Source organism: Argiope bruennichi, chromosome X1 (genome assembly GCF_947563725.1).
Source record: "Argiope bruennichi chromosome X1, qqArgBrue1.1, whole genome shotgun sequence".
Taxonomy (NCBI): Eukaryota; Metazoa; Arthropoda; class Arachnida; order Araneae; family Araneidae; genus Argiope; species Argiope bruennichi.
Window position 1 is genome coordinate 79,412,755 of NC_079162.1, and position 21,105 is coordinate 79,433,859.

Below are 21,105 nucleotides of genomic sequence, written 5' to 3' on the forward strand. Positions count from 1 at the left end.
GCATTTGCGCTATTTTAGCTGTAAATGATATTACACGAAGAGAAGCCGTTTTGCCTCGTGACAATTTATCTACATAGTCATTATGAGTTTTTATTTGTTATGATCTCCATATTCATTTAAGGTTACTTATAAAAACTAATTATTAGTTGTCATTAAACTTCATGTTATTTGTCAGATGTATTATTATTTATTTCGACGGCGGTACTTATTGCCTTATTCACGCAAACCCTTTTATGCTAAGTAAAGCCATATAAGTGAAACGGTTACTTTATTTATTTACTTTTTTGTATATTCCTTCACACATTAGACTAACAACCATATGTTTAAGTTGAATTGATTTTTTATTACTCTTTTGTATATACTTTCTGCTTGTACTTTTTATTACATTGTGTCAGTTTAGATAACTGGAAAAGAATTTTGCTGATTTAGTCATTTTTTCTGATTTAAAATGAACTTATAAAATTGAAAATAGACCTACAGTTTATGTGAGTGCTTTATTATGTTTTGGAAGACTCATTAAACAATACTTTTCTTTCAAAATAACTTATTAATTAAAAAGTCACAGTAACATTAACGTTCACAGCAACTCAGTAAGTTCTAATTTTCCCAAAGATTATGATGTAATTGGGAACGCGTGTTATGGCTTCTAAACACAGTAACGAATTGATTTGAAGCGAATATGCTAGAAATCCTAAGAACATTATTGCTTTTCGAGTTATAATTTATTTTATCACCCGTTACGAGCTATTCCAAAATACTAGCCTTTTTGAGTTTTTTTTTATTGTTTTTCAATAAAAAAAATATAAATTTTTGTGAAACCTAGCATTTAAGCTATCATAACTTGATAATACCATCAATTTGAAGTCAGTTATAATCACTCTTTTTTCAATTTTACCGAAAACAATTGAGAAATTATTTTCGGACTGAAAACTGAATATCATAAAATACGAGAAGAAAATATCTGACATAGCAATTAACTTTCAAATGCGTAAGGATTATAGTCTGTGTAGGCGGTTCAAGGTCACATTTTCTACCTCGTTACTGGTAGCAGATAACCAATAACGAGGTCGAAAATATGACCTTGAACCGCCTACAGAAAATACACAGACTACAGTACTTTAATTAAATAATGAAAAGTAGAGCTACTTCAAACCAGACATTCAATTTCATATTCAACTAATTTTTTTCTGATGTGTAAGCAACTTGAAAAAATATACTCAGCGACAAAATCTGGCAGTATAACATTTATCTAACTCTCGCCAATCCTAAACTATCATTAAAATAAATTTTGATTTAGTCAGATCGGTGCTCTTAGTTGATCACCATCAACTCCGACAATCACTCAGAAGAATGAATAATGATCGTTCATTCTGGCGCCTTCAACATAATCGATAAAAATATACATATTCTTTGAGAAATCAACCAAGGATGAACCAAGATATTATTTCCTCTATCTCCACAATCACCATTTCTTATTGATAAGTTTCAAATTCATCATCTTTTGATTCCACTCTCAGAATCACGTTTTCTTCTCCCTCAACGTCCGTTTTTTTCATAGATGACACCAAATAGCAACAAATCATTACTAATAACCAACTTTCATATATAAAAAATAATCCATATATAGATCAGATGGTGGAATATTCGAAATTGCCGTTAATTCGACACAGAATAATGAGCATTTATTGACGGGACCGAACACTAGCTCCTATATTTAGTATGAATTATTCCAAATGAATGAACTTATTTATAATGAATTATTCCAGATACATGAAAAATACAGTTTCTTATAACAATTAAATCCTGACCCTAATTTTCCCTCGATGAAAATTACCTAGGGTAATTGAGACCACAATTCTTTTTTTCGGGAGAAAGTCCAAAAACGAAAATCGAACCTTACTCATAATCCTTATATCTTAAAGATCCAAGAAAGGTATAACTTAGCAATTTACCTTGCAAATAAGTGATGTAGAGAATTAATAATGACCTATACGAAAGTTATGGTTTCTCTTTGACTGTGGTCGCAACTACAATAAGCAAACGTAAGAGAGTAACACTAAAAAAAACAGAGAAAGTGTTTATCACTGAAATAACAGGGAAAGTGTTTTTCGTTTTCCTCAAGAATACCTAAAGAAGATCCATATTTCCAAATTCACTAAGGCTTCATCGATGCATATTAAAGTCACCGTTCCCAATTACTACTTGCTCACATTTACCTTCCTTGACCTTTCTTTTTCTGTCTTTAATATTTTTTACATTTTCATTTAAATATTTAACTTTTTACTGTGCCTGTTTTAACAAAATGTAAAATTAAACTTTATACTTTTGTAATTACCAAGCAGAAAGCAAATTTCGTCCACCATAATCTACTATCCTGTAGATGTAATTAATTGTGTACATTACTAAAACACTGCTACATTATAATAGATTGCTATACATTTTTATACTTGACGATACGATTTATTAAAAATTAAAGGGGTTAATTTTCTTTAAATAATAAAGACAAAAAATAAATTTAAAAACCTATTTCATTTAGCACACCAAAATATAAAAAAGAAAACATATTTTTTAATAAAATATCTGATAGTCATAGTAAAAATCATAAAAGACTGAGACACTGATGAATCTAAATACATTGAAATTTTAATAGCATAATCAATCATAGTACAATTAAATTTTTAATAAATGTTCGAAAGTTACTTTGCTTTTTATATTCATTATGGCTTAATTTTCATATCGTATAGTTTATAGCAGATCGCACCTTCACGACAAATAATACTTACTTGTTAGTAGTAAAATCAGGTAAATACTTTTATTCATCAAAATATCGATTACGTTAAAATAGTAGCAAATTAAGTAATTAGTAGTAATCCTTGTGCTAAACACAAAATCTTTCAAATTTCGTCGCCATCACAGATAGAAGTGTTCAAAGGTCACTTGCCCCTACATTCTTTATCAGTATAATAATCAAATAAAACCATTTCTATGACTTCATAGTTTGTTAAAACATAGCATATTTTGGAGTTTTAACTTTTTATACTAGTTCTGATTCGCGTAACCGAATTAGGAAATTGATAATTCAAGATCAGATGAATCAGAAATCTTTATTCATAAATATGTTCTTTATTTGAATTCTAATCAAATAGAGCCAATTCATATGAAATCACAGTTTTGATTGTAATTACATGTTCTGGAATTTGAACTCTTCTGTATTAACTCATTAGCTGCCACGATCCTCATTTGCGGATTTTAGAATTTTATGCACACTACTAGGCACCAAAAATATATTTGATACACCTGATAGTTTAGTTTCATTCTATATATATTAGTCAATATTATGTGTAGCAGAAAATGCAGTGCTTAATTTTATTTTTTTATATTAAGTATGTATTCGTTTCTTTACAACAAGTGAACAAATTCAAAATTCTTCTGTGTGTTGAACGGAACTGAACTGCCATATTATATTTTTGGTTTGATTTTTCACTTATAATGAAATATGTAAATAAGCAATTTAGAGGTTATATAACGATCTGTTTCTCATTCGGTCATTTATTTTTTATTAAAATGATTTTATTAATAATTTTATAATGATACTCGTTTTCAAAAGTATCAAACATTTTCAAACTAAAATATAATTTGCATATAACACTATCACATAACTTTTTGTGCATGTATATAATTTATCCAATCAAAAATTTCGAAAATAAATTTGGCAGTTAATGGGTTAAATCTGACTCATGAAGCCAAATTATGATTCAATCTTAGATGAATCAAAAATTTTCACTGAGCACATTACATATCTGTATATTAATCAAATTGAGTCAAATTTCATGGCATCACACCAGCATGCGAATCTTAACATCTGTAACGTAATGTCATTTTCTCTCCAGCAAAATGTGCAAGAAATCAAAATGGCGTTGTACATTTGACACGTATTACATAATCATGAATTTACTCTTTTAATTCATTTTGAATACCGGCTTGATAAATTTCTGGAAAAAAGACCGAGGAAAACCATTTCATCATACAATTAATTTATTTTGTAAGAAAACTTCTAATGTAAATAAATATTCAATGAGGTTAAGATATCCGTCTGAAGAAGATGAGTATATAAAATGTGTATAAAAAAGTTTTAAGTATATAAATAAGTATATAAGTTAATAAAATATGAGTATATAAAAAATAATAATATATAAAAAAAAGCTTTGATAAATAATTTTTATTTTATAAATAAATAATTAATCTCCCGCTTGAGCATAAATTTCTCTCATGATGTTTACAAGATATTAAAATTATTTTGCTTCAAGATTTTATTAAAATTTTATTAAGATCTCTTTTTGTAGACAGAGATTTTTAAACAAATAAATTAGCCTTTTTACTAAAATCATTAAATATTTCTAGTTTTTATCTCAAGCAAACATAAAAATAATTTTGCTTTAATGCAAACTAAAATTTAAACGTTTACTCTGGAGAGTAAGCTTAGTTTGCTTGTTTCTTTATTCCTAATTCATCCGTACGTGTATAATCAGAATTATGTTTTAAATTAAACCAAAATATTTTGAAATATATTTCTTACTTAATAATAAGCATTTCATAGAAAATTTTTGATTACTATACAGAATAATTTGAATATATTACTGAAAATTTAGTTATATTCATTTTTAAATATTAAATTCGCTTTGGTTTCCTACTCTTGCAGATTTTTTATAGCTTTTTTTTGTTTATATTCTGTAGCTTTATCATTTATTTATAATTTTTATTCTTTAGATTTTTGTTTTAATTATTCTTTGTCTTATCTTATACTGAAAGGAAAAGAATTTATCTAAGTATTTTACTCCTTTTTTATGAATTATATCGCTCTTGATAAAAAAAAAATATCTACATTTGCTCCATTAATAACATATATAAATTTTTGCCGTTGAATTTGATCGATAAAATATTCTAAATTAATAACTGTCATAGCTAAAAAAAATCGAAACTGCTCTCACACATTTTATTTTAATATGCGAATAAGTATTTTTAGAGATTAATTATAAGGTTATTATGCTGTTTCATCAAAACAAATGCGTTCTTATTGCTGAATATGTTGCACAGTATATATAAGAGAATATACACATACAAGGTGATATAAAATACCATAGACGGAAAGAAAAAACAAATCAAGTAAACAGAATCAAACAATAAACCTAGGATCACACACTTAGGAACTGAGGATCACAAAAGCTGTTCAAAGTCACTAAGAACGTGCTATGAGAACACGTTCAAATAAATAAAACAAGTCTACTTCAGTCGATTCGTGAATTTCAAAATGAACAATAACATCCAAAGAATTGCATACCACAATTTAACTGATTTCCACTACAATTATAGAGACAATAGGAAAATTATCAGGCGGCAACAGTATATGCCTCTATATTCTGAGAACACGATGCAGTGTGGAGCTTACTGGGTTATATTGGTCTGATATTAAAAGCAAATACAGGTTATTCTGAAACTCCACATACAAACTTCGAGGAGAAGCAAAGAATGTCGACAGGAATCATAAACACATAGGAAAACTTAGTCGAAAATGGGTAGGTGCCGCTGTACGCAACTTCTCAAGAAATGCAGGTTCTCCTTTGTAGATGTTGATAGAGCGAGGTCAGCATGAATCTATTCATAGTCGCCGAGAAATAAGATACTCTCTTTGTGTATGGTTTAATAAACAGAAATAAAAGCACTCCTATACAATTGTATCGGGAAAATTTCCAACTAGGAATATACCAGATCACCAAATGTGAGCTAAGAGTGTACAAGATCACCAAATGTGAGCTAGGAGTGTACCAGATCACCAAATTTAAGCTCAGAGTGGACCAAATCACTAAATGTAAGCTAAGAGTGCACCAGATCACCAAATGTGAGCTAAATGTGTACCAGATCACCAAATGTGAGCTAGAAGTTTAGTATATCAACAAAAATGATCAAATAAATAATTACATCTCTGTAATTATTAGTTCGAGACGAACCTCTCTTATAATTATTAGTCAATCAGATAATTATCTCTTGTGTGATTATTAGACATGTTTATGAAAAGATTCTTTATTCTACACATCTCTTGATGCCTGCCTTCTCGAAATTAAAGCCTCAAAGCACTTGCAGCATATCAAAACTTTATCTAAAACAAATTTAGTGAATTATCCGGCTGAAATGGAAACATTTCAGCAACAAGCGGAATCAAATTTCGAAAAAAAGAGTTCTTTCATTATTATGGTGCCTTATGGCCCCTGGAATATAATTTTGAATTTATGATTTTTGTTTACTTCCATATACCTGAAAATCCATTTCATTTTATCTACACTAATTTTAATTTCCTTGTGTTGTATAAATATTTCATCAGACAAAATGCAAGTGCTCTTATAAATTTACCGTTTGAAGCATTTTCAGTAGAAGAATTTCTTTTATTCTGAAATTCATTCTATTCCTTCGCTGATGAAATTCTCTAAACTCGAGAGAGAAAGAAACACGAGGGAAGTCATATATTCATTATCTATATCACATCAAAAAATTTTACATTTATAGAAATTTCAAACGAACAGCCTGAGTCTGATTTAAAATTTTACCGTAACATGATTCCAACGAAAAAAGCGAACTCATTTGTGAAAAATTCTATTTGAATAATAAATCATACTTGACTTTGCAATTTAAGATAATTCAAATTTCTTCAAACAGCCATTTGAAAATTTACTGATTTGAAGAGGATAGAGAATTCCTTATCACACTATAAAAACGCACCAACGTATAAATTATGTTATAAGGATAGTAGTAACTATTACAAATGTTCAGAAGGCAATGTTTGTTTTGAACTGAATGATTTTAAATTTGTAATTCATTCTCTGAAATTTATAGTTATTCAACAAATGAAAATTCAATTATATTTATTTTTAAATTAATATTCAAATGCCAGTGGATTATGTTTGATATTTATTTTCATCATTTTCAGTGAATGATTACATTAGCGTAATTGTGTAGGAAGGGATGCCTTTAAGACTGAACAAACCTTTGCTTTGTATTTAAAAATTATAATTATATTTTTCTTTTTGAATTAATGGAATCTGCATTTACGCAACCACGCAAATAGGAATGAGTTTATTAAAAATTCTAGATATTATATCTTTTGAAAATTAATATTGCATTATAGATGTTATTTTATGATATTTATTAATTTAGTTCACTTTTCTGTAATAAACTACACAAACATCTTTACATACTGTTTAAAATAATTAACTCGAATTCCACCAAAATTGTAATCAGTTTTAATTGAAATAACTTCGTACAAATGTTGATTCTAATTCGAAAAAAATCTGACTTGCGATATACAACATATTAATAAATAAATAATGGGGTGTTTATATAACTAGTCTACTTGAAATCTAGAAAAAAATCTACAGTTCAGTATATTATAAATATTTTAATGAAAATAGACTGGAAACTCATTTAATTAAATGCATAATCATTGTGCTAATATTGTTGATGCAGATCATTTAACTTTTAATATTTGGAAGAAATTATATATAATAAAAAAATATTAATTAATTAATGCAAGCAAGAGTTTATGATAAGGGTTTTTTTTAGTGTTCTGTAAAGGAATTTCAAAATGATCCCCTTATCATTTTTTTTTTTGATAATTGCAGTTCTTTTCTCGATAAAGTGTATCGACAGCAATATATCCATATCAGGTCAAATATCAATTATTAATAATATAGTCAATTGATTTCAGTCTCAAAAGAATGTTAAAAATATCACAGTTTCACGCAATAAGATCATTAGCTCAAAAATATTAGCAAATTTTTTACTGCTTGAATAATTAATATAGTACCTTTTTATCTAATACGTTTTATTTAGCTTGACTTGTTTAATTATTGTAAGGAAAGAATTTTGAAAATTAATTGATCACTTATTTCCAAATGTGCCAGATTTCCGAAATTCTATATAAGTTTTGTTTCCGACACAGTATTATAATATTTTTTCGAACTAGTTTATCATTTTGCCACCGACTTTTATTTTCTTTTGATTTAATACGCGGGACATCATCTGAAAAAGAATTGGACTAGATTACAAGATTCTGTAACAAGTATATTAATGAATTATGCAATTTGCCGTAAAAGATAAAGAGAAAAAAAAAAAGATTTTCAAAAGCATGCTTTTATTTGTGTACTGTCAAGTTGCAGTACACAAATTTGTGTACTGCATACAATTTCTTTTAATAAATATTTTGAAATTGGCGGAAAAATTATGAACCCACGTGCTGAATACAATGTTATATAGGATTTAAGCCACAATGGATATCAACTGCAGAAGACATTTAAATATTCACCAAAAATTAGAATACATTAAGAATGGATAATTTTTTTTATCCAATCCCAATTTCATATCAACGTCTTACGCTTTTATGATTTTTCCTTGCTCTCCATGGTTGTGATTAAAAATCTTTTATTAGATGTTGAAGCATGCAAATATAAGCGTTCATTCAAAACTTTTTTTATTATTATTTATTTATTAATATTTTACATAGTCATTGTTATAATTATTATAGGAATTTGTTATTAATTATGCTGTAATCCACTTCTAAATGGTGACTATCGTCTTAAATTATAATAAGTATTAAGAAAATATTTTCTACATTCTTCTTCATAATAAAAGAGTAGCTTTAAAATAGTTATTGTTATAATTTTTGAGTCGGTAATGCATTACACAATTCATTATTTTTATACTTTTGGAATCTTGTGTTCAACTCTATCAAAATTTGCAAGCAAAAAACGCCTCAAGTGTTAAATTATCATTTATGAAAAAAAAAATATTTTCTACTTTCTAGTACACCAATAAAAACGTGTTTTTTCAAAAAAATATATATATTATTTGTGCAAAGCATATCATTAGCCAACATAATATTTCACATAAATCTTAAATTTATATACGGAACCAATATGAGATAAATCACGTTTCATTTTTGAAAGTTTCTTCTCCTCTTCCTCAAATTATGTTTCAAATTCTGCTTATTAGAATTGCTGTGAAGAAGACGATGAAACATCGTTATATAATTTAAAGCAGAATTGCTTTCAGAAAGACATGAATTTTTCACAATGTCTAGCTTGCTAATTTAGCGATAACTGTCAAGTGAGTGATACTAATAACTGTTTTCGCGGGTGCTGATTAAGAAGTAATTTGGTTTGAGACTTAATAGACGGGTGGAGGAGTGACACAAACGGGAATAGTTTGGAAGTTCTTTATTAGTTTGGTGAATCATATTTAATTAAGTTTTACTAACTCTGTATTCATCACTATTCATTGGGATGTTGTGAACCCATGTAATTATGTAACATTGCTGTTAAGTAAGTTGCCCTGTTTGTGAATTTACTACTAGTTTCAAAGGAAATCTAACTTTACTGTTCATGTATAATAATATGTGCTAAATTAGAGTCTATTACTATTAATTAGATAAAATTTTATTGGATTTTCCGGGATTTTCGATTGGACAGAAAGAAATAAAATGGCAGATAATGTAGGACAAATTTTGTTTAGCCTATTAATTTAGGTAGATAAATTTTCATTTTTTTTAATTAGATAAATATTTTAGGTAGATAAGAAAAAATCATAACTTGATTAGAGGACACAAGTGTAATCTAAGTCAAATGTTATTATTATTATTATAGTGCTAGGTGAGGGCCAACATGATGAGGTTTACGGTTAAACACTGTTTCGGCATAAAAAAGAAAAGAAAATATAAATAGGGAAAATAAAAAAAGGGAGAATAGCATATAAAGTGCATTAAAAAAATCCACAATAAATGCTTCAGTGGCAAGTGAAAGCATTTAAAGTCATTTTCAATTAATGATGATACCTTTCCTTCGTTCTTGTAGAAGCTCCGCATTCTTCCATATCCATGCTAAGTATCTTTTATAACGGGCACTTCTTTATATAATCTGAGTTAATGCTATCATTCGCTTTATATTATAAAAATGTTTTGGTCCCGAGCCAAGTGTTCAAATGCATGCAAAAACAATCGTTTAACCCTTTCTAGGGCCGTGGGAAGTATGCTTCCTACCAAATTTATCAATCTTTGTATGAAATTATGTAGGTTGGCATAAGTTCTGACAATTTTTTTAGTAAGTCAGAAACTTAGATGCTTCAGTTCTTTATTTCAGACAAAATGATGCGTCTTGATTTGTTACTTAATTATTAATTAACCAAATTAATTAATTAGGATTAGATTAAATTTATCTAATAAGCTAAATGAATTCCTTTTCTTATTCTAATTTCAAGCCTAAAAATATTTTAACATAATATGACTAGAAAAAAATTGCCCTTTAAAGGGTGAATGTCCTCATTACATCGTTTAATTTATCAACTTTAAGGTAGAGAAATGAAATATAAAAAGAAATAATTCAGACTATATAAAAATTTGATGTTGACGGTGCTCTACAAACATAATTTTTATCAAAAAATGTGCATTGATGAAGCTTGCTTTTCAAAATTATACTAAGATTATACGAAACATCTTACAATGTTCGATAGTTATTGTGTTTAAGGAAGGATATTCAACTGAAACCTACTTAAGAGTATATAAATTAATTACGAAAGGGAAAGAATAATTGGCTTTAGTACTGAAGAAAGAATTCATATTTTTTTCTAATTTCCTCTTTCCTGATTTTCTATGGTTTTCTTATACATCTCAAATCAGGAGATGAAACAGATCTTGATTGCGACCAATTTAAAACTTTTTTTTCCCTCGAAAGGAATTAGTTTCCGTCGTGAATCCGGAGGAACTTTCTTATTTCAATCCCGATTCGTTGATCTAATTTTGATCAGAATTGATTCCGTTATTTACCAGTGCGTATAAAATAACTTCTAAACTTGTTTTCTAGTAAAGATATTTACCATTTTTGGAAAAAAATGAGAAGACGAAATAGTATTCGATGGTTTGAATAGTGGCTATGGGATATAATATATAATTAGAATATGAGCTAAGTAATAATATTATTCAGTGCAATGTTAAAAAAAATTTGGGTCATGTGAAAATTAAACCTTGCTGGTATGCATTTCAAAAAATAAAGAAAGGAATAAAAGCAATTTTTTAAAATAATCTTTTATTAACTTACTTAGAAGCAATTTTTATGCTATTTCAAATACTTTCTGATGACTAATTTTGTGATTTATTGTTTCATAAAATCACCACTAGGTGCTGACACCGGAACGCATTTTAAATTTAATATAATTAATTATTATATTAAAATAATAATAAATTTCTATAATTATTAAAATAGTATATTTTCATCAAGAATTCAAAACTGCACAATCTTTAAAGCCTCTAACACACTAGAAAGTATGTTGGAGATGGATTACAAAATTCCACACTAACACATATGAAACAAGTCAAGTTAGAAAAAGATTTTAAAATTAATAAGTTGAAACGCAGGTGAGTAATCATTAGTATTAACATAATGAAATCCTCTTCCATTGATGCTGATAATTTTAGTATCACTTGGTTTATTAGTTAACCAAGTCCATGAGTCATAATTTCATGGTGAAGGGAAAGAGAGACATCTTTTTTTGTGTAACTAGGTAGCTTCATAAATAAAAATCTGTCTTAATCCACGTATAGTACAAGTTATCTATATCTGTGGCTGACTTAAAAGAATTTTTAAAAATCTCCAATAGAGAGAAATCCTATGGTAAAATACACATCGTTTTATGAGTTTTTGCTGGCTAAGAGCACAGCGAAGAGATATAACCCAGCCTTCTTTCCCCAATTCATGCTCCTCTGCCTACCATACATCAATCCATAAGGTCACTGTTTGGTATTCGAAGGCGTGATATTGTTAATTGCAAGTTGTAAATGGTATAGATTGATATGGATGCTAATAAATGTCATATACAACAAAATTTCCGTGGATTAATGCATATGAAGAAAAGTAAATTAAAGTGGTTTAAGGTGGAAAATTGTCATTTTTTTTTTTTTGTGGTTCTTTGTTTCCAATCTCCTTTCATGCATTTCTATCGATGGGCACTTCAAGTAAGGGAGAAGTTTCCTCTATAGTAGTTGATTTGAGTGAATGCTTTAAGGCTGTGGTATCGAATTACCTCCACTTCCATGACGTGACGTACCTTTTATGAAAAAATTTGTATCATGATCGGTGATAGTAATTAGGAATTAACCTTAATTCACGACTCTATGCTGTCGTGACAAAGGCCATTCAGATTGTCTAAAATACTTAGGCATAGCGGAGGTATCCTCGACGTGGTGTTGGTTTCCCTTTATTGCAACATTCATATCTACATGTTTTTAAATATGCAACAATAATTGACATTTTTATAACAATTGTTATTTCCTCTCTAAAGTACTCTCAACAAAACTGCTATGTTTATTTTCAAAACTGCTAATAATTTTCTTATTAATTAGGAAATAGAAAGAAAGCCACCAACTTATTTTCTTAATTATAATTTCAGCATTTCTTTAGGTACGTTTTGAAACCTAGTAACTGTCAAGAAATGGTTATTAATCCACTTAAGGAACTGAGAAAATCTAAATCTTAACTTATAGCAGTAACAAGTAATTCTGAAATCACCCTAAGAAATTGAACATTTTAACCTTTACGCAAAAGCAACTTTGAATATGTGTGTAACACTTCTTAGCAAAAATTCCATATTCTCAAATAATTTTTATTGCATTTTCAATTTGATCGAAAAGAACATTTTATTTCCTTTGAAAAGAACTTCATAAGAATAATGTTGATTATCATTTCATGATGCCAAAGTTGAAAAAATATTAACTAAAAATACTGATTATACTACAGTTGATAATGTAAGCAATTTCAACGTCATAGAAACATTAATCAAAATTTTAATTAATTCAAATATCTATTTGATTGTTTTTGACAATTTATTTTATAATTGCCCTTTGTGCTTTCAACAAACTGATTCTAAAGAATGCCGATGAAAAATTTAATTTATGTTTTACTTCTAAAGCGTTAAAAAAACGCTGTTTTTTAAAAAGATAAATATAGTTTAGCAAAAAAAAATATGAATATAATTTATTTCAAACTCATAATATGAAAACGTTAGCAACATTAGATTTCTAACATTTTAAACTTCAAAGCAAAAATCTCTTCTAGAAAGCAATCTGCCGTTGAAACTTTTGTAGAGCTTAAAAATATTTTATATATAAAAAATTCCTTTTTAAAAAATCTTAAAAGTTATGTAAAAGTTCAACAGACAACACGTCAATAGTATTCGAAGTTTCACGAATTTTCATTCATATTACGTACACACAAGCGTACATAAGCATACATATTTATAATTTTTTACTTCATTAGAAACTTTTGTATATAGTTATACTAATTTACTCTACTTTTAACAAAAAATAAAAATTACTTTTTCAAAATATGCACCAAAAATTCCAGTAAAATAAAAATAAGATTTTCTGTTTATCCTATTTATGAAAAAAGAAGAGTCAAATATTTAAAATAAGAAAACTCATTTAAAAATATGAAAAAGAAGAAAACTATGCACTTTCATTTGAATGAAGTCTTCTAACTTCTTCTTTAAAGGAGACAACAACATTCAAAGAAAGTGATAATCTATAAGATTATGTAGAGTATATTTTTTTTTGTTCCCATTTTAAACTATGCATCCTATTGTAGTTTCAATGATGCTGCTTCAATTCTTCCTTTGACATTTCAGTAGTCATTAAAATAATGGTTATTTTACTATTTTGTTATGAGAATTTATTTTATTCAAGTACTCAACTGAAATCAAATTTACCTTTTATGAGCATTCCTAATTTTTAAAATCCGAATTATTTTAAAAGTCACCTTCTTCCTATTACTGAAATTAAATTTTTTTCTCTATTTCCAAAACAACGAATAGTAAATTATAATCGAAGAATGTAAACATAATATGTCGCAATGACATAAATACGAAAACTCTTACATGATTAAATTGAAATCTTTTGAAAAGTTGTTTACAATTAAGGCTGATTATAGACTAAGAAAAATGTTTTAGTTGAATGAAACAAGAATCCTATGTAATGTTTTAATTAAGTCTCATGTGATGCATAATAGATCATTATAATTATTTGTTATCGATAAATAAATTATAATTTAAAGTATGTTTTTTATTATTTTGGAAATGTAAACTGGCATTCCATCTCATTGAAAATAAAAGTAATCAATGTCAATCGATGTACATGTGCAATGTACATAATATCCGAGTATTTATATCCAGCAGAATAACAACCAATAGTGTTGTAATCACAGTTTGTTTATCTTAGATATGGTGGTGCCTCATTAGAAGGAACAGGACAGACGTTTTTTTGTTGAATTTTGTCCTTTTTAATCATGATCAAATGAGAAGACATTTGAGCCTCTATCCAATCTTCTCCAAATTCTTGCAGCGCAAAAGCTGCATGGCATTTGACACTCGACAACATATTAGTCATAGACATATATTACGTGAAACTGGAACCCTCCTAAACTACCAATGGCTCATACTTTAAGATATTTACTGTTGGTAATTTTTAAGTTGCTTGCATTTTTCAGGATATTGATTAAAACATCTGAATAAAAATTGCTTTAACACTAAGCATACTAACAATATATACGTTTTTGTACCGTAACCAATCAATTTTTTGATTTTTAGATCAAAACTTTGTATTTCCAGTCTGAATGTAAAAAATTTTGGTGTTGGCATTTTGATATTCGTAAAAAAATGTTCAACAAAATAACTTGAAAAGAGTAATTCAACAAAAATTTATCTTGTTTGTTTCTTAAATTAGTTTTATCTTGTCTTCATCGGTAGATAAAAATGGTATGCGTGCTTTCCTCGAAATTGACAAAAACAAAATGCATGGATCAAGCCTAAATATTGCCATGCTACGATGTTTCGGACAAGAGTTTCGTTCTGCAAAGGTAGACAGACATATCTATAGAATGTGCTTGCATATTATTTTAGTATTTATCTGGTCTTTCTTCCCAATACTGAGAAATCTATGGTTGGAAAGGAAGAATTTTAGAAATTTTTAATAAATATGAAGCAAGTGACTCCCGGCATTGGCATCAAACTTTTCTGTTAATTTGTGACCTTGCTGACAAAAATTCATAATCTAAAAAGTGAAAGAAATAAAACTTTATTTCTTTTAAGAACCGAGATCCGGTGGTTCTTTTGGAGAACTCCATAAGATATGCGAAGATGATTACACGAACTATGAATATCTCTTTGGAGATGTGTACGCAAAGCGAGCTCTCAAGCTGTGGATGCTAAGCGTTATTGCTGTTTTCTAAATAGCGATTTGCTGTATGCTTGCGTTGTTAATTTGTATAAAAATTCTTCTTCGAGAATATCTTGACTATGTTTATTACCTGTTTGACTTGTAAGTCACCTGTGCTTTGCGATATTTTTTTATTTTTTTGTAATATTCGTGGAACAAAGTGTCGTTTTCCATTATCCAGCTTGTTGGACTATTTTCATAGGACAATTTTCATAGCAGTATCGTATTTTATGATCCTATAACATTATGAAACCCAAACTTTTCCCTGTCAAAATTGTTTATCCTGGTAAATTATGATAGATCACACGTCTTCATGAAAATAAATAACAAAAAAAAAAGAATTTAACAATGAAATATTAATTATATATATTCAATAGAAAATATCACGAAGTTAAATTTGAAAAAGTAATCACATTATATGTAAATTTTCAAATCAGAAGTTTACAACTTTTCATGTTATATTTTTTAACGTTCTATTTTTTTTTCTTTTATTTTTTAACGACAATAAATTGTTAATAAAATATTGCGTCTATGCCCCCAATGTTTCCGCACGTTATTATCATATTCAAAGTACAATTTATGAAATATTAACAAATCTAAGCGAATCTAATACTTAAATTTTTTTAGTTCCATTCATGACCAAAATTTCATTAAGAACTTTTTTTCTTTAAGGAAATTACGGTTCATTATTCCTCCGCACACAAGTTCCGTTTCTCTTTTTTTTTAAAAAAAATCAAACATGACATAACCCTTGAAGATTCCAAGCTTTGACTTGATCTTCCGTCCCGCACAAAATCGCTTATGGAATCGAATGACAAATACTTTATTTCTTACCGCCATTTCCGTTTTTTTCTCTACTCTTCTCTGTTTAAAAACGGTTCGGCATTTGGCTGATATCCAAACAAGGAATTGAGAGTCATTTTGCCGGTAAAGCTTCTTCTTATTTCTTTTTCTGCCGGAGAACGTCTTTTTACGGACGGGAATAATTTCCCAAAGAAAATGCTAAGTGTCTCCAAAAATCAATACAATCACTCCATGAATAAAAGATCTTCTTTGAACTCTAGAGTGTTTTAATGAATACTAAACAATATTAACGCAGCTTACCTTACATCAATGGCTTGCATATCCCAAGAGATTGTCCTTTTGCATAGATGCTTTACAACAGAATGGAATCAAAATCGCCAGGTGAATTATTTTTTAACTGTTTCAGACATTGTAAGGTAAGCCTTTTCGTTGGTACAAAATATTAAGTAGGTCAAACCTTAGATAAATTTTAGGATAATAGATGAAAATATCAAAAATAAAAGATTCTTAAAAATACGTTTTTATTTATACTAAAAAGTAGAAATGATTCATCAAAAATGTAGACGTCAAAACAAAATCGTAAATGCTTGAAGAGGTGATAGAAATATTCTAAGCAAATTGGAATCTTTATAACATTTATCAAATATTTAAATTTCTTTATAAATAGTTAGGGATCGTTTCTTCAAAGTGCAGTTATTAATGCATCTTTTTTTCACGATTTTGTTCAACTTCCATTTTTTAATTTTAAAAATTCTACTTTTTAGTGCTCTATAAAAATGTATGTTTAATTTTTTGATCTTTATTATTAATTTCTACTTATCATTCTTTAAAAAATGAATAATAATTTCTTTATAAAAGAAATCAAATTAAATTTCCTTATAAAAGAAATAAAATTAAGTAAAAGAATGTAATAATAAATCTATTTTTTCGCAAAATTTGATTAAAATGTGTGCATATTCATTTAATATATTTTTCGATTCATGCAATTATTCTATTTCTTATTTCACTTCTTTATGATATTATATTCATTTATTTTGTACATTATCTTTCGTGCATAAAAATTGCCCCACTATATAATTGGAATCTAAATTTATCTTGAAACTCTTAGTGCATAAATTTAATAAAATTTGTTTCAAGAAATAGCTTTATTAATTTGTACATAACTTATAGTATCTTGAATAATGTTTGCACAAACCGGAATTGAAATTGCCAAGTTGGTATTTTTCCTAAAATATATCAATTTCCGCCAATGTATTCGGAAATATCTCATCATTTCAAAATAATAAATGCACTTTTTCTGATATATTTTTAAATAAATCTTTTGAAAAAGATTAATAAAATGTATGAATATTAGTATCTTTCGGTAATAAATATTTTTTGTTTTATCTGGTTATATTTTTATTGTTAGTAATTTTATAAAGTCTTTTTTGCCTGTAAAGACTAAAAAGGCTAATTAATTGGAATCTAAACTTGTCATGAAATCTCTTCTATGTTATTGATTCTTTTTATTTTCATATTTATTGTCATACTGAAAGTTTATTTAACTTATTGCCGTATATGTGATGGAGACTCTTTTTGTTTAAAAATTTAATTTTTATGGAAATATAAAAAAAAAGTGAACGATTTTCGACTTTGAATTTTAAAACTGAATAGAGCAAAATTTAACATTAATTAATTTTTAACAAGAATTGGATAATTTATTTCAGCGAAAAAAAAATGAAGTTTTTAAATTCGTTTTTTTTTTTAATTAAAGGGATAGCATCATTGTAATATTATATTTTATGGATTATTCTAATTAGTAGACTATGCCGATTTGGGCATTTACTACTAATCTCCGTTCATTTAGTAACAATTATCATATTTCTATTATTACTCGAAATTCTTACTTATACCACTTTAAATTATCGCCAAATTTTCAATAAACTGTAATATATGGCTTGCATCTTTTTAAATAAAATACCGACATTATCTTAAATTTGCTGCTTGACCTTCATTTCATAATTTAATATATATAAAGCATTTTAACTTTAGGAGTAATGAATTACATTTGTGCAATTTAGGGCAGTGAAAGTAAATGTATAGCTACTAAAGTGACGTGTGCCTGTAGTAAAGTGATTATGCTTTATTTATTGAAACAGGTTACAGCATCCTAAGAGGCAAAATAAGGAAGTTGTAAAAAAAATAATGAAGATCGCTAATAAGTCCAATTAGAAAAATGTATGTTATACCATAATAAAAAGGAAAAAAAACCGAGAAACATTTCATGGAGTTATCAATAAAATTGGCGGAGATAATTGAGATTAAAATTATAAACTTTCCGTGATTTATAAAAAGGGCTCATCCTAAAGTTGAAAACTGTGTTTTCCAGTATTCTTCCCCAGTGTGCGGATTTCTGCTTTTTTTATTATTGTTATTATTATTTTTCCTTACTTTCTTAGCTGCTCAAACTCCACTTCGTCGTTGATTAATTCTGAAAAATTGTGTAATATCACCGGAGAATACATTTATCAATTTTTTTATGGAGGGGGGGGGGCGCTCTAACTCTTCCCACAAATTCAACATAGTCACTTTATTATAGATGTACGTCACTTTCTTGGCCTATATGAGACTACTTAATTTAAGGGGCTTAGAAGAACTTTACGGATTTACATGTATAAATGGTGGCCATAAAATGGTATTTTGTATTTGGCAGCACCTGCTGCTAAAAATAACATAATATTGGCACAGCATGGTCAAATCTGGCTCTTGCGCCATTAAAAAAACTAACTAACTAGCTGCTAAAAATAATGAGCGTATTGAATCTAAATTTCATTTACAAATTGTGAAAGATGTGAGAAGATGAAATTTATAAAAACAATTAGCTACAAAAGTTTCTGACAGGAAACATTTGAATTCAGCGAGAATGAAAATGGGTCAAAGGATGCACAGAAAATGGATAGATAAAAATGCTATTATTGTTCGAATAATAAAAAATGCACGTACAAAAATGAATGATATACATTATTAACTTCACAAAGAATAATTTTTTTACTAATGAGCTTCAGGGTCCCTAACTCACGAACGAAATTTTTATTGTGATGACCTTCTCCGTGAATAAAATGTTGCTTCACCGATTTTTTGAAATATTATTTTTTCTTTAAACGTAAGTTGTTTCTCCATGACTTCCATAATCTGCATATGAAACGTCTGAAAAATATGCTGAAATTTGGTTTCAATCCATTTATGATTTTAGCTGAAAATGCCTTTAATTAAGAATAAGTTATTTAATGACCTCTTTCACATATCTTAAATAGTGTGTTTTGTTGAAATAAAATTATTTATAAGGCACTCGGGATAAGCCTGCTATATTTTAGACAGTAGTAATAACATAATGACCAAATATAGTAGAATCCTCACTATGTAAATCTCGGCGTGAGAATTTCACCTAATTAGATAATAGATTCTATTACAATCTATTTTACAATGTATTCTCATTTCGAACTATGCCTGCAGAAATATTAGAAACTTACACTCTTTTATAACTATCATATAATGTTCATGATTTCTGATTTTAAATCCCAGTTACTAAGACCAAATTTCAAATTAATGTTGTACTTGTCAAATCTGAAGTACCAATCCAATTTTAAGAGGAAAACTAAAGGCGTCGCAGCATAAAGCAACGTGCAATTTATTGTCGGAAGTCATGAGCAGTTACGTTTTCTGCGTCAATGTGAAATCACGTGAATCTACGTCATAATGAAATGAGTAACAATGCTTCGTATTGTAATATAAAAACTCTTAGTATTGATATGCTCATTAGAAACTATACATAAGTTTAAAGCGTTCTTAAAAATGCCAAAACTGAGTCACCTAAAATAATACCAATAGAATTAAGAAATAGCTGATATTATTTCCCTATTTTGCATAGTAATGACCCTCGTTAGGATTTAGAGAGATGGCATGTTAAATTTCATTCTTATATCAGTAATAGTGTTTCAGATTTTCAAAGTAATTTCCGAACCAATAAAATTAAAAAAGGACAAGTATGTTTAAGTGTTTAGACAATTCAATAATTTGTACTACCTATGAAAACAATCTGCTAAACTGTGCTAAAAATATTTCAGAATTTTTTAAAGTTATTAATGAATAAAAGCACATCATATAATTTATATTTCAAAATTTTGTAAAGGAATCGGTCTCATAGAAACAAAATATTGTCACTTAGTAAGTAACAACATGTATCTCAATTTTACAAAACCAATGAAAAAAATTTAAACATTTTTAAAAACAACGGGAATTTCTGACTTTTCTCACATTTATTAAAAATTGTTGTCTTAATATTATATGAGAAAAACAGTGGAATATTTCTTATTGATTAAAAAATTACAATTTCTTCATATTCTTGTGAAACCCGAAAAATGGGGATATATGTTATTTGTTAATCACCAATATATAACATCAATACTGATTAATATAAATCAAGGAACATAATTTAGTTAATATATGTTTATGTAATGGAATTTGTATAATTCTAAATAAAGCATTTAAAATAAAAATTAATATAATTTTTCACGAAGAAAATTAACTACATCTTCATTATAAAGAAATTCTTTTACATTTCCACAATAAAATTTGTCTCATAGTAACAAATTCATTTTCAAACAATTGTAACTATACATACTTAACTGCAGTAATACTTGAGTCGCCAGGTCGAACATTTATGGCTTAAATACACACAAACTGAATAGAAATTCACTGGAATTCACTCCATGATTCAAAGGACAGAAGCCAATCTACCAAACACCCAAATACGGCACGTACTACCTCAGTCCATTAATGGCGTCATATAGCTTGCGAAATTCCCATTCATATGCCTGTTATTACAACAATGACAGGTAATCTGTCATGGATGTGAAATTGCAGTCAATGTGAGAGTAAGATTAGGTTATCCATTTATAGCGCAGCTTTAGATAAGATGTAGAGGGAGAAAGGGCATTTCAGTTAACTTTCAGAGTATATAG

The 21,105-nt window shown here is 27.8% G+C and overlaps 1 protein-coding gene across 1 annotated transcript in view; it reads right to left on the reverse strand.

Annotated features, from left to right (window-relative positions):
- The window catches only part of LOC129958723 (uncharacterized), a 367,468-nt gene extending 346,614 nt beyond the window's left edge, over nt 1–20,854 (reverse strand). The window contains exon 1 of the mRNA XM_056071376.1: nt 20,766–20,854. The gene's annotated coding sequence lies outside the window, so the exon portion shown is untranslated. The remainder of the gene's footprint in view (nt 1–20,765) is intronic.
- Between the last annotated feature and the right edge of the window lie 251 nt (nt 20,855–21,105).